Genomic DNA, 14,002 nt, shown 5'->3' on the forward strand with positions numbered 1-14,002 from the left:
AGCGTATGGTCCATGACATAGTCTGTACATCAGCGTATAGTCCATGACATATTGTTTACATCTGCGTATAGTCCATGACATAGTGTTTACATCAGTGTATAGTCCATGACATAGTGTTCACATCAGCGTATAGTCCATGACATAGTGTTCACATCAGCGTATAGTCCATGACATAGTGTTTACATCAGTGTATGGTCCATGACATAGTGCTTACATCAGTGTATAGTCCATGACATAGTGCTTACACAGTGTATAGTCCATGACATATTGCGTACACCAGTGTATAGTCCATGACATAGTGTTTACATCAGTGTATAGTCCATGACATAGTGTTTACATCAGCGTATAGTCCATGACATAATCTGTACATCAGCGTATAGTCTATGACATAGTGTTCACATCAGTGTATAGTCCATGACATAGTGTTTACATCAGCGTATAGTCCATGACATAGTCTTTACATCAGCGTATAGTCCATGACATAGTGTTTACATCAGTGTATAGTCCATGACATAGTGTTTACATCAGCGTATAGTCCATGACATAGTCTGTACATCAGCGTATAGTCCATGACATAGTGTTTACATCAGTGTATGGTCCATGACATAGTGCTTACATCAGTGTATAGTCCATGACATAGTGTTTTGTGTTTTGTTTTGTGAACCGTTTTTCCCTAAACAGATGAGGCTGAACTGAGATATAGCCGCCAGATTGTAGTTTCGAGAAAAATTAATCCTGATACCATTTTGCCGAAAACAAATTAATAGCTCTAGTATGGCGAAGACAAAAAAGCGCCGTGTTTCATAGAGTTAATAGAATTCATAGTCTCAATTAACATATGATTAATTAATGTGTTATCATCAGAATTAAGGAAACGTAGTGTGGCTAGAAAAAAGTCTTCGGAGCAGCGGAAATAAATTAGGAGAGCAAATAATGTAGATGTGAAATAAATAGCAAGTATGTATGATAGAAACTGAGAAAACCTAATAAAAATCGTTAATTCATCGTACTCAGTGCAACAATCACCAAATGTTAATTTTGGGAGAATCTATTGTTGATATTGTTTTTTCCTGAAGAAACTTAGCCTTAGTACGGCGAGGACAAAAAAGCATCGCAATTCATAGAGCTAAAAGAGTTCATAGAGTTTCAATTAATACGTCATTTTTGGTGTGAAAACAAAAAAAGCTGTATACGCTATCTTGTAAGAGTTATGAATCGTAAGAGCTTTTATAGTCTCGAGATTAAAGGACTGGATTGGAAAACTTTGCGATCTTTGCGAGTTCAAGTCCAGCGTACCGTGAAATTTTAATTCCAAAATTTCAAAAGAAGACAGAAAACAGACGACAAACTTTGAGAAATATACATATAAATTAATTGTAACTATTTATAATTATATATCAACTTATAATATAAGTTATCATTATGCATAATTTACAGTTTAATAATTTTCTGTACTGTTCACAGGTAAATGGTATACCACTCATAAACCTTTCTCATCAAACAGTGGTTAGTCTGTTTGAAAGCGCCAAGACTGAGGTTACGCTACTGATAGAAAAGGGGGCCCTTGATAAACTCTCTGTAAGTTGAAATGCTTGAACTTGGTTCCTAGTCACAAGACTATATGTACATAACTGAGCTAATCACTAGACCTATCAAAGGAGGTACAATATTTTTTTGAATATCGAATAATCAGGCAAAAAGGTGAAGGTGATGTAAGACACTGAGCTGACACTTCAAATATTTAGCTTTGAGAATTGGGCAGAGCTGATAAGTCATCCCTTCTTGCTGCCTTGCTGTTATAATTATCACGCTGTATATCCAACTCGAGTTGTTACTGTCATTATTTGTTGCCACTTAGGTTTTTGCTTTACTGTATCTTCCTCCTAAGTTCTCGCTTTATGCATATCTTAGTATCATTTAGTTCTTTCTTTGTTTTTCTCTGTTCAGGGGCTGACAGACATAAACTTATTTTATCACATGATGCCTTTTACCCGACAACGTTGTCACGAATATTATTATTAACATTTATTATTTTCAGTATTATTTCTATAATTATTATTATTGAATCTCACTTCTGTTGGTACGATAAACACTTTTTATTTTTTATGAAAAGCACAGAGTTGATGAATGTTAGACATCATGCATACTTTTTATTGTCAGTTATATTTTTTTTAATAGCTATCATTGGCAATTTGCGCAGTATTCTTGGCCATTGTTATTTACCAGTGAAACTCAGCAGTTTTACTGACAGAGGACAAATTCTAATCTCCTGAATATAACCTAAGGTCCATACTGGACATCTGCTTTTCTCGAAATTTCATTCCTGAGATTCACACTAGAATGTACTAGCTTCCTAGCCAATAAATATCGCTCTAGATTCACAATTATCTTTTGTGGATTTTCCCAAGGGTTGATACTCCCCTAAAATGCCCATTAGACTTGGCCCAAAATCACGTTTTAGGTAGGGTTTTTATACCATGGGGCACTGTCAGTTAATTTGCTACTTTAGGAGGTTTCCACAGCCAAGCTAGTGAAAGGGCCCATGTTTCTCATAGCTTTCTTCACACTGTTCAATGGTGATTTTGAGGTCAAAAACTTTTGAGGTCAAAAACTTTTGAGGTCAGTTTTTGAGCTAAATTCACCAGCAGGAAATTATTTTTATAGCTTCTGAATCATATTGGATTGCCTTGGATAGCTAGTTGCCTTTTCTTGTTTAATTTTTTTACGAATAGTAAACTACAGTATATTGGTCTTTGTTAGCAACAAAATTAAGCCATTTGCAGAAGAAAAAACGATGTTTTTTGCAATACTAAACAACGAAAAATCCGAAATAAAAACGTATTTAAATAAAATTGGGAATTTTGTTTGTAGGTTTTTCTGCTTTATTTATGCATGAATCATATTGGATGTTCAGCGGGGCGTGAAACCTGGGCTGCTCCCCAGGGAACTCCCAGTGTTTAGGGGGTGTATTTAAAATTGACCAACCGGGTAATTGGGGGTACAATATCCAAGTCTGGGCCTAGCCAGGTGGGTGTTTCTTTCAGAGTATCAGTCCCGGGTGAATTTCAACTGTTCATTCAACAATACAGCTTAAAATCTCCCCAGTCTACTGTAGGTTTACTGGCATCCACCAACTTCTTACGCAATGAATATAGCCTGAGATTCGCACAACTCCACATTGTTTGCATCTGCTTGCAGAATTCTCAAAAGTCCGATAAGTCATCCTCCCTCAAATACAAGCTTTTAATTGGTGCAGGAATTGTTGGAGTAGCGGCTATAGCCTATGCAGTGTACAGATCGGGACCCTCTAAGCTATTGTCTCGCTTATCAAGCTTGAGGTTCTCCAGCGTATGATAATGATACGTGGTATTCATGGCGTGCTGACTTGTAAATAGCTTTATCTATTTTAATAACGCGATATTATGCTGAGGGTTGTTTGTTTCGCAGCTGTGTGAACACTTGATAACCACGCACAGCCATTTTCTGCTGAGCTTTTGCATGCTGTTTGCGTATTGGTTAATAGCTTTTTTATGTTGGTTGGTCCGTAGAAGATCTTGTTCAGCAGGGATATATCATGTTTTATTTGAATTACCTTTTTTCTTACGTGTTGCGCATATAATATGTTTCCTGCTACGTAATGTGTTTGAATATACCTTCTATATACATTCCTGTGATATATTATCATCATTAGGGCTCAAAGGGCATAATTTAGTGATGCTTGTATACGAGAATATTTCCATTTTGCCAATTAAGTGCAACTAGCTAAATCAGTACCAAGTTTTGAGGCGGTAAAAGGCAATATTTCAGTGCAATAAGTTATCCTGAGATTAAATGTTGTGGAGCACAACAAAACCAAGAATATTCGTTTCATGTTGGACTGTATGGTCTCTCTGTGAACTGATAACAGGCTCTGTAGACTCTGTGAACTGATAACAGGCTCTGTAGACTCTGTGAACTGATAACAGGCTCTGTAGACTCTGTGAACTGATAACAGGCTATAGACTCTGTGAACTGATAGCAGGCTATAGACTCTGTGAACTGATAACAGGCTCTGTAGACTCTGTGAACTGATAACAGGCTCTGTAGACTCTGTGAACTGATAACAGGCTCTGTAGACTCTGTGAACTGATAACAGGCTCTGTAGACTCTGTGAACTGATAACAGGCTCTGTAGACTCTGTGAACTGATAACAGGCTCTGTAGACTCTGTGAACTGATAACAGGCTCTGTAGACTCTGTGAACTGATAACAGGCTCTGTAGACTCTGTGAACTGATAACAGGCTCTGTAGACTCTGTGAACTGATAACAGGCTCTGTAGACTCTGTGAACTGATAACAGGCTCTGTAGACTCTGTGAACTGATAACAGGCTCTGTAGACTCTGTGAACTGATAACAGTGGACTCACACAATCATTAAAACGTAATTCCACTAGAAACCCAAACCAGAGACTGGTTCCAGATACAAAACCAATCAGAACTTGAGCTATATGCCAATGTAGGTAAGACGTGTTTTATTTTGAGCCTTAAAAGGGTTATATTTTCTTAAATTAAAAGATTATTGGTAGCTTTTTGTAGGCATTTTAGTTCTCTTTCAAATGGTGTATAATACAACTGTCAATTTCAGAGCGACTGCAAATGGGAGCAATTTTTGTTAGTTAATGTTGCGGCCTCTCCATTGTACCTTATATAAAAATTACGGGCGTGGCCTGTTTGTTTGGAAACGAGCGAGCTCCCATACACGCTTCCATTGGTCGCGGGACTTTGAAGCTATACGGCTCTGGGTTTTCATACCACTCTGTACATCCATACGATATTTTCGTCTTCATATCCCAATACTAAAATTAACTAAAATCGTATAACTGTATACCAAATAATTTTGCATTGTAATCGTAGTTAAACAGATTAACCATTACTTGCTAATGAATTTACATTTACATTTAAACTCATTTACAGTTTCGTTTTTCCTTGTAGTTTATTTTAACAGAACACTTCTTTCATGATAAGAAATTTAAAATTTACAGTTGTTTGAAAAGGTTTAAAAACCTTGACAGTTGTATATTTTTTTCTTTCTTCATTTGAACTGCACAAAAAAGCGATATGAAGTTTAAAAGTTAGAATGGTAAATATATGTATATATGTTTATCATTCTAACTTTTAAATACTTTTATTTATATACAGTATATATATATAGGAAGTATACAGGAAGTCAACTTTCATTGGTAATGGGATTTGTGTCCCTTGCCTAAGCTCTGAGCTGCACTGATGAGGCTTCAATAGCCGAAACAGTACTGTCTGTAGCATGAGTATATGCTCCCTCATTCCGGTTTAGTTGAGCACTCTGTGAGAGGTGCGGCACTATTAGCCTTTGTGCAAAGTTCATCACTTTTGCGATTTGAGCACTCTGGTGTCAGCACATTGACTTTCTTAAAGTATGTGAAGCAACTTAGTTGTTTTATGGCAGGAAGCCAACTCTCATTAGTAATGGGATATGTGTCTCTTGCATAAGCTCTGAGCTGCACTGATGAGGCTTCAATTATAGCCGATACAGTACTCTCTGTAGCATGAGTATATATATATATATATATATATATATATATATATATATATATATATATATATATATATATATATATATATATATACATATATATATATATATATATATATATATATATATATATATATATATATATATATATATACATACATATATATATACATATATATATATACATATATTTAAAAGTTAGAATGGTATTTAAATGGTAAGTATTTAAAAGTTAGACACACAGATGAAAACAAGAAGACAAACACTGAGATATATATTATATAATATATAATATAATATATATCTCAGTGTTTGTCTTCTTGTTTTCATCTGTGTCTTAGTTATAGCAATTAAAAGCCATCAATAAAGTTTCTGCATCCTAAAAAAAAGATTTTCTCTCAAGGTGACAAGTTAATCCATTAAGCTAAACTGGAATATAATAGTCCGAAAGCCATTCTCTTTGTGTGAAGGAAACTGCTAGTTCTATTTACTCTCCGCAAGACAGTCAAACAAAAATGCCGAGTGTTAAGTGCCAATAAAATCTTTATTCACTAAATTAATGTAAAATTTACATGCATGACAGGCAATAAACCACATTCAAAGCATGCTGATAGGGTGTGCGTGCCGCTCTGATAGGGTGCGCGTACCGCTCTGATAGGGTGCGCGTACCGCTCTGACAGAGTGCGCGTACCGCTCTGATAGGGTGCGCGTACCGCTCTGACAGAGTGCGCGTACCGCTCTGATAGGGTGCGCGTACCGCTCTGATAGGGTGCGCGTACCGCTCTGATAGGGTGCGCGGAGATAGCCGGGCTCGCGTCCTGACACAGTATAGCAAACCCACCAGCAACTCCTCCTTTCTGATAAAGTCGAAAGCCTTCCAAAAGTGTTCCGAGCTGGCCGGGGTTATACCTAATGACCCCTGGTGCCTTTATCTCTGGGCTAGTGTTAGGAAGCTGAACTAGTGCTGGGCTCGCGGGCCTAACTGGCTCTTATCAAATTTCTCTTTCTTTCTGTTCCAGTTTCTCTAGTTCTCTAGTTCTTGGCTCCTTTAGAGCTCCTGCTGGCGGCATTCTAGCTCTTTGCTAAATGCAGAGGAAGTGTAAGTTTCTGTCCTAAGCTATGTCAGCTCAACTCGGCTGTTGTTTTACCCTGTAAAACAATCCTTTTGTATTACTAGGCTCGTATGATTTGGCCAAACCTTTTTCATTAAGAATGGCTTACGAACTTTGCCTGTAGTTTGGGGTTGTCCCCTCGTTTTCTTCTTTTATTCAGCAGTTAGACCCAGTCTCCCTGTGCATATAGGTGAGGCTGCTTTTGTCGGATGGCCATCTGCTAATTTTTGAGGGTCGTGCGTGCTTCCTTTAGCCTTTTCAACGTCTCCACCATGTATTCATGAGAGGGTTGAGCCTCCGTTAATGGAGGAATAAATCCAGCTGGTCAGGAAGTCGCAGTTCTCATCTGAGCATCAGCAAGTTGGCCATCCCTCCAGTAGCTGATTGTGGCGTTTCACTGAGGATTTTTCACTCGCATCAGCTGAGGGAGGAACCTGTCTAATCCTTTGACTCTGGGTCAGCAGTAGGGCTCGCAGGAAGTCGCCCAGCTGTCGATTGTCGAGCTGTGCACTCTGGTTGGTTTGATTCTGCTCTGGCAAACCTCTGTAGCAAAACATGCATTTGTTTAACGCGCTCGCTACCATTGGAGCTGTGGCTTCTGAGAGGGTTATAGCATCCTACCACCTCGTAAAGTGGTTCATTAGCACCAGGATCCACTTATTTCCTCTCGGGTTTCCGGCATCGGTCTCACTAGGACCCCGGTCACCTTCGGCAAGGGACTTCTGGCATAAAGTTTATGTCTGCCATCGGCCGTTTTGGTACCACTATGCGTTGCCACCTGACAGACCTCGCAGCTCTTGGTTAGTCTTCTCATTGTGGCTGTCATCAATGGCCAGTACCAGTTCATTCGCAGCCGGCTGATTGTCCTACCCACCCCAGAGTGAACAAGGTTGTTAGTCTACCAGATGGCCATCTATCTGATGGCTGGTGGACACACCGTACACCATCGTGGCTGGCCATGGGGGAGGTCCAGGCTTCCAGTACACCGTTGGTTAAAATACGCATAACAACGCTGTGTTACACTCAACATCTCTAAAGCTTGTTCTCACGGCTTTTATTAGTAAGTTTAGCAATACGAATACTAGCTTACTCATATTAGCCTATAGCAACTACATTACTTGCCACTGTTTATAAGCTGTGTTTTATTACTTGCGCAACGCCGGACATTCATTAGTTCCGTACATAAGGCAAGTGAAATGCCCAGACATCATCTGGCAATTGCCAACTGGGTTTAGTACTATAACCCCTTAGCCCCATAGGTAAACCTACCATTGGTAAACCTGTTTTTCCAAACAGGTTTACCTATGACAGTGAAATCTTTGCTCCTGTTTGATTTTAGTAATTGAGTTTTAGTAACCAAAACCTTACATTAAAAATTAGTAGTTATAATTAGTAAGGAGCACAAAATTCCAAATGAGGTAGTAAAAATTTTTTATCATTCAAAAAGTGCTGTTAAAACGTAAGAGGGCGCTCCATTGATTTTAACCATTTTTAATAAAATTTTGTGATCCTTTCTAATTATAACTATTAATTTTTAATCTAATGATCTAGGTTTTGGTTACTCAATTACTAAAACCAATAAGGAGCCAAGATTTAACTGCCATAGGTAAATATGTTTATAAACATCAACGATACTTACCACAGACAGATGGTACAGACCATATTATAGTCATCCAATTATTAATAACAATCGATCTTGCCACAATCAATACTCATAGAGGATCTATTCTTCAGACCTGAACCCTTGTACATATGTAGTATCAACCAATTTATTTTTTTATAAGTTATCCTGCATTACTTATTTGAAGTCATCCTCTCATGTAAATTTTCTTTTGATTTTCACACAAATAATCTCAAACTAAACATGAATTGTTCACTACTATCATGCATTCAGGATACTTTTACAGTTTCCATTTTATTTGATAATATGCACGCAAATAGAGGCTTTTTTTATTTTGTTATCAGCAAAATAAAAGATTACCAACATGCTTGGGAAAAAAATCTTCCCCCTACACGCCGACTTCAGCCAGTTCTATTTACACGCAGTATGAAACGTTTAATACAATTGAGAACTGTCTTCCCCAAGCATTGTATGGAAGACCGGCGCGCCATTAGTTAGTATTTGCCATTTGCCAATAGCAGGGGAGATAATGAGGTATAGAAGAGTATAATAGTTCCTAATGGAAAAAGCTCGTTTTCTATTACAACGGTTCCTTAGTTGACTTGCTGGTCATCCTAGTTATTATAGATACATGTAAACGCTATCACCGCAAAAATGTTAGCTGAACTGAAATTCATCGTTACTAATATTGTCTTATGGTGTTAATTGATTGTTGTTTTTCTTATAGCGAATTCTTGTTACGACTTCTAATTTTAGAAAAAATATGTTTGAAAATTAAACCAAAAATGTGTGCCTGGCCCCATGTACTGAGCAAAACAATAAGTTTAACAGGTTTCTGAAAGTAAAGGAGCTCCCTTTATTTTGTAACACAAAACTACTATGTATGTTGTACTTACTCCAGCAGTTGGTAACTTATTACTAAACAGTAGGAGGTGTAAAACAATACACAGTATGTGATAACTATTCACAATTTGGTTTCAACACACAAAAGCAAAATTTTGTAACGCAAAAAGACTATGTGATACTCATTAATAACAATAGGCGTACAACAAAAAGAGTATGTAATATAATTATGTTCATTGTCCGTATACAATGCAAAGTAACAATGTATGTGTAACGAAAAGTAATACTTGTAGCAATTTACAGTATGTCTACAACACAGGGTATCTGTTACCTATTTACAATAGGTTTGCATTCACAACACAGAGTATGCCATCATCATTTACAGTAGACATAGAGCACAATGGAAACCTATTATCAGTGGGTATATAAGAGTGAGTATATGCAATCTGTTTCAACAAGAAGACGGGCATAAAAGTATATATTAAAAATAACGGCAAGAAATCTGCCAAATGAAATGAAAACAGCTACTGCAAGAACCTGTCCTTTCAATATGGGGCTACGGAAATAGTAATAAGTTAATTTGTTAGTGAAAAGGTGATGATATCTGATGGCTCTAGAGTTATACATCTTCTGTGGTATCACTTGTCACAAGTACTGCACTGAACCATAGATATGCTATTCTATGATAGTCATTCTCAAGCTGATGCTTGTTGTATGGCCAGTGATACACAGTAAACCTACAACAAACCAGGCATAAAATCTATGAACCACAATCAATATTCTCCCCATCCAGGTGTTTCCAAATGGATGTCATTGTGAGCTATACGACAGGCACACAATGGAAAAAACTGAGCAAGGGCAAACTTGTTAACAAAAATCTAGCCTCTTACAGTAAAGAAGTAGTAAGGAAAAATCTTGTAAAATAGATAGTCCTTTCAGTCGCTATTTTTATTTTATGAAGTGTGTCACTTTGACCGAGGGCTGTGCTTATGTCATCAAAAGCATGCTGTGATTATTTACTATGATCGCATTTGCGCATATTATATATAATTTAATAATTAACTAATAATAATAGTTTAAATATATATACATACTTAAATTATATAGTTAGTTATAAAGTTAACAACCATCTATCACAGCCATAGCGAAAGATACTTTTACAGCTTCCATTTTATTTGATAATATGCCTGCAAATAGAAGCTTTTTCTTATTTTTTAATCAGCAAAATAAAAGATTACTAACTAACTATCACAGCCAAAACAATGTGAAATAAGACTGCCACAAGGAAGCATCTTATCTCCTATATTTTTTTTACTTTACACAAGAGACACGCTGAACTCATGCAATGGAACCCCGCTTCAATATCCAGATGATTGTTCAGTTATCTGCTCAAGGCCAAATGAAAAACTACTGCATATATGTATATGTAGTATTTCATGTTCTGTATATGAAACAATGGAAAGCAACTGCATGGAGCTCACACACTGGCTAGAACAATGGCGCGTGAAAGCAAACTGTTTCAAGACAGATACTATTTGGTTCAATTGCAACCCAAAACAACTTCAAGTCAGCGGAGAAAACATAAACATTACGAATTCTACTAAAGTTTTAGGTTTAACCCTAGACTCTAAGTTAGCATTCAACACACAAAGAGAAGAATCAAAAGCGATATTGGCCAACAAATGGAGAATACTTCTCCCGTTCATCAATGCAGGGTTAAAGCCATACTATTCTAAAAAGATACTAGAATCAACCATAATACCGAAAGTGTTTTACAATAGTTTTATATGGGATCAAAAAGCTGACATCTCTCTCCATAGTTGTTTGAAAGACGTACTAGGAGAAAAGACTAATCCCTCAACGGAAGTACTCCACCATATCACAAACATACTTACAGCTGAGTCTTTATGCTCCAGAGACATATACACATACTGTAGAATGGCAATAGGACAAAGTTATTTCGTAAAAACTTTGTTATCTACAAAAAGAAAACTTCAGAAAAAAATACATTCCCACATTGTAAGTCTAAATGGTAGAAACACAACTATAGCAGATATGTCAGCAAGTCATTTTAGAAAATCCACTATTCAAAAGCAACTAATTTATGATTGACAACGTCGATGGAAAACTCATCTCATAACAGGACACTGTTTCGCCGGTTTCTTAAATGACCTAGAAACAGATCATCTGGAGAAAAATCCTATTTCACTTATATTACCAAGGAGACAAATATCAATTTTACAGGCTAAACAACTTTACAATATCACTTATACAAACTCAGTTTAACATTTACACCAACATACACATGCCTGGATGAGGACGAAACAGCAGACCATTACCTATACAGATGCAGCAATTACACCAATCTAAGAAAGAAAATATTTCCTAACCCTCACAACTATCAACACCTGCTAGAATTTATACATGAAAGCGCCGATTCGATTGAAAACATAATTAACCCATTGCAAATAAACCATAGAAGTAAACATCAACGATACTTACACACACAGATGATACAGACCATATTATAGTCATCCAATTATTAATTGCCAATCTATCTTGCCACAATCAATTATTTCATAGAGGTTCTATTCTTCAAACCTGAACCCTTGTATATACTATCAATCAATTTATTTTTGTATAAGTTATCCTGCATTACTTATTTGAAGTCATCCTCTCATGTAATTTTTTTATTAATTTTCACACAAATAATCTCAAACTAAACATGAATTGTTCACTACTATCTTGCATTCAGGATACTCTTACAGTTTCCATTTTATTTGATAATATGCCTGCAAATGGAGGCTTTTTGTTATTTTGTTCTCAGCAAAATAAAAGATTACTAACTAACTAAATTATGTATATTGGCGATATTTACGCATATCTATTTACTATGTATGTATATAGATATAAAGAGACACAAATGAATGTAGAATGTAAAAAGCAAACTAAAAACAATCTATGTGGAGGCCAGGCCACTTCTTTTTCAAATGGAAAAAGAGTTTTCTTTCTAGAACCTTACAAGAAACTGAATGAACACCAGAATTGAACAAACATAAAAATTACCGTATATCGAATACTTTAATGATGCACCAAAATAAATTCTATATATAAAATAAAGCTACAGAAAATCATTAAAAAAAGATGATGAGATTTTCCCGGTTTGCAGAAGCCGAGTTCTTCAAAATGGGTTTATAACTAATGTGTTGTAAACTCGAGTTCTTGGTAAAAGCAATACGTTCTAGTGTTACAGTATATACATAGTTTATTTCTATTAGCTAACAGGTGCTTGTCGGTGTACCATTGTTAATACAACCAAATCTACGGTTACGCCACTGTAATACCAGTATATTGCACTAATGGTATACAGCCCCCAAGGATAGGCGACCATAGAGTTATCTCCCCCCTAAAGTGATAACAGTGCCTTCAACAACACAAGCGTTTCCGGTGCCAACAAGGAGCGTTTGGGCCGCGCCTCTTTTTTGTGCTAGTCAATCGTAGTGATTAACTAGATCAATAACATCAGCCATGAGAATGGTTAAACAATGATCATGAATTTACACAGTTAAGATATTAATTATTGCTCATATTAAAGAAATGATGATTATAGTTTATTACTCTAATATATGCTTATTATTTAAAGCAATTCAAAACCTACGTGACTTGCAAAGGCACTGAATAAATAGTGTTAAGTGAGTTAATGCAATCAGTTACTCACAGATAAGATAGTCATACTGGGGTTGTATTACATTGGTGTGATAGGAAGCTAATCGACTGTCATCAACTGAAAGTATTGACAGTGTATGGTGATAGAGTGATTCATTGACACCACAGTCCACAAACAGCCCTTGCATATAATATTAGATTTCAATACATATCAATCAAATACATAGACTAGCTTGAAGCAAAGATGTCCACTAGTTAGTGGGCATTCTTGCTTGATGTAAACAAGCAAAAAGTTTGAAAGATAGAGTGGCAAATGTTGTTATATGTTAAACAAAAATAAAGTATACTTAATTGTACTAAATTATAATCATATAAAAATAAAATAGTCTTTTTTATTTATTAAATCATTTTTTATTGTAATCACAGCTAAACAGATTATATTATTAAGCCATTACTTGCTAATTATTTCATATTTACATTTGAACAGAGTTTGCAGTTTCATTTTTCTTCCTAATTTATTTCAACCAAAAACTTCATTCATGATATGAAATTTAAAAGTTGTAGTTGTTTGAAAAAGCTTGAAAACCCTTACAGTTGTTTTTATTTTCTCTCTTCTCTTCATTTATTTCAATTACGCAAAACACTTCTCATGATATATAGTTTGAAAGTTAGAGTGGCAAATGTTGCTATATGTAAAATAAAAACAAATTATACTTAATTATACAAAATTATAATTATATGAAAATAAAATAGACTTTTATATTACCTTTATTAAATGATTTTTCATTGTAATCATAGCTAAACAGATTATATTTAGCCATTACTTGCTAATTATTTTATATTTAAACACATTTATAGTTTTATTTTTCTTTCTAATTTATTTCAACAAAACACTTCTTTCATGATATGAAATTTAAAAGTTGTAGCTGTTTGAAAAAGCTTGAAAACCTTTACAGTTGTTTTCTTTTTTCTCTTTATTCATTTGAACTGCTTAAAAATATTTTCTCATGATATGGACTTTAAAAGTTAGAATGGTAAATGTTATATAAAAATAAATTTTTTGTCCAAAGACTTTTTTATTACTCGGGCAACGCCGGGTAGTACAGCTCATAGTTGATGGCAGTCGATTAGCTTCCCATCACACTAATTTAATACAACCCCAGTATGACTATCTATCTTATCTATGAGCAACTGATTGCATTAACTCACTTAA

The sequence above is a fragment of the Watersipora subatra genome, chromosome 5 (assembly GCF_963576615.1).
Source record: "Watersipora subatra chromosome 5, tzWatSuba1.1, whole genome shotgun sequence".
In the NCBI taxonomy this organism is placed as follows: domain Eukaryota; kingdom Metazoa; phylum Bryozoa; class Gymnolaemata; order Cheilostomatida; family Watersiporidae; genus Watersipora; species Watersipora subatra.